This window comes from Lissotriton vulgaris, chromosome 3_1 (assembly GCF_964263255.1).
Source record: "Lissotriton vulgaris chromosome 3_1, aLisVul1.2, whole genome shotgun sequence".
In the NCBI taxonomy this organism is placed as follows: Eukaryota; Metazoa; Chordata; class Amphibia; order Caudata; family Salamandridae; genus Lissotriton; species Lissotriton vulgaris.
The window spans coordinates 158,008,928-158,010,980 of NC_141689.1; the positions used below are offsets into that span (position 1 = coordinate 158,008,928).

The window sequence follows — 2,053 nt, forward strand, 5'->3', positions numbered from 1 at the left end:
TTCTTCCTATTTTTTGGTCCTTCTTTCATGTTCACACCAGTGACATTTTACGTGGGAGCCACTGTTGATTCTTGCTCTAGAGAATCTGGTCCTCTTTTCATTTCTTCTTAATTTTTGGTCCTTTCTTTATGTCAACACCAGGTCAGGTGTACTCAATCATCCAATCAAATAGGGTATATATACAGGAGGTAAAGGCACTTTAAAATGCCGTCTTTCGTGGAAGGAGCATAGAACCCCCGTGTCCCGCCGCCGGAATCTCTGAGCCCTGTTGATATCTATTGGGTAAGTGTTCGCTAAAATCCCTATGCGGTAATTTTACTCTGATCACTTGTTTAGTTAACTGATAATCTCCAAAGTAAACAGTGGGTAACAGAATTCTCTCTCTCCCCCCCCCTGTTTGTTCATTTTATAGACAGGGAGTTATTTTAAACCACTTTGAAATCCATCGCTCCTTGAGCACAAGTAAAAAGGTAACTATCAGTCCTTCTTCTTTAAGAGACAGTAAGTCTATGAAGTCGCCATGCATTGACTGTTCTCCAAAAATTGATGCCAGAATTCTTTCCATCCATTCTATAGGCAATCTCGCCATTTGTTATCTACACATCAGGAGGACTATATCTTTTGGGATCCACAAAAATATTCATTATCGTGGCCATAAATTTTAACTCCGGCAGGCGGGTCTAACTGAAATCCCACTCCTCACTTAAGGTACCTTCATCCTCGAAAATGAAAATGTTTTCAAAAAACTACTAATGTATCCTCACTAACTGTTTAGTTAATATAAAATATCAAAAATAGAAAAGATTCAATAAACTAAAAGAACTCATAATTTCTTCTAGGAAATATAGAAATTCAAAAATCAACAATCAAGACAAACAAATTACATCGTGTGACTATGGAATATCTATCTGCAAACCTTAACTAAAATAGGTAAAACACTAGCTTGGTCCTTTCATTAAATATGGGCTGGTTAGAAAATCATAGACTACACTAAAACAACAATCAATGTTCATGAAATGTCTATGTTTTTTAGGGTCTAGAATATCTTCGTCACCTAACCAAAGAAAAGAAAGTCATTATACAGATAATCCAGATTGAGAACATCAAATAGCGTTAATATACTCCGTGTTTTTTAAGTAAGTGACCTTATCTACGCGTTGATAGCACGCTGCGAATTGCCACCATTTAGAATATTTCGTATTTTCCATCACTAATATCAATCATTTGATTCCTCGCATTTGCCATCCTATGTAAGAACCCTGCTTCCTCACCACCACAACTTGGGAATAATCTATTTAGTATAAAGGTATCCACTCCTTCTCCCCTTTTTTGGCCATTATCTCATATAAGAATATATGAGTTAAAAGGATTCACTCCATTTTTTCTATTTTTCTTGATGATCATTAAGGCAAGGAAAAGAAATCCGTCAAAGTATTATTGTAATATTAATAAGCTTGGTCACAATAGAATGGAAAGTCTGAGACTATTAGCTTAACATTGGTTTGTTTTAATTTTCTCTGTGTAACATAATATAAATTGATGCATTATTGTACATAATATTTTTTGTTTTATGGAATTTTCCCATTTCAGATACTATCGTGGCTGCTCCAGAAGAAGGCGCTGGTTCGCCGAAACGCGCGTAGAGATTATTTTAGCCACACCTTTCTCTCTTAAAAATTGTGTTCATTTTATATAACCTTCATTTGTTGGATTATTTGTCCTTCTCTCTTAAAGTGTTGCTGTGTATTGTTGATTTATTATGTCGCATACAATTTGTGAATATGTATTATTATTTTAATGTGTTTTTTAAAAGAATTTATGAATAAAATTGAACTACCCCTTTTTTACAAACAACCTATGTTTTAGCTCAGTTCATTTCGACCACTTATTACGTTCTGTTGCCTAGATTGATACATATCAAATTATTTTTTTTATGTACTCCTGGGACATGCCATACATAATTTCACACCTGATGCTCTATCTCCTTCTGTACAGTGGTGAATAAGGGAGATGGACGTTATACCCACTTTCTCTCTCCTCCCCCCCCCCTTTG

General features: G+C 35.2%; 1 long non-coding RNA gene across 2 annotated transcripts; it reads left to right on the forward strand.

Annotated features, from left to right (window-relative positions):
* The first annotated feature begins 607 nt into the window (after nucleotides 1-607).
* Nucleotides 608-1,848, forward strand: LOC147726142 (uncharacterized). 2 transcript variants are annotated; one of them, XR_015309416.1, is made up of 4 exons: nucleotides 608-708; nucleotides 840-930; nucleotides 1,034-1,136; nucleotides 1,591-1,848. It is a non-coding gene; the product is annotated as an uncharacterized LOC147726142 (long non-coding RNA). The 2 variants fall into 2 exon arrangements; XR_015309415.1 differs by having other exon boundaries at nucleotides 840-1,136.
* Nucleotides 1,849-2,053: the final 205 nt, after the last annotated feature.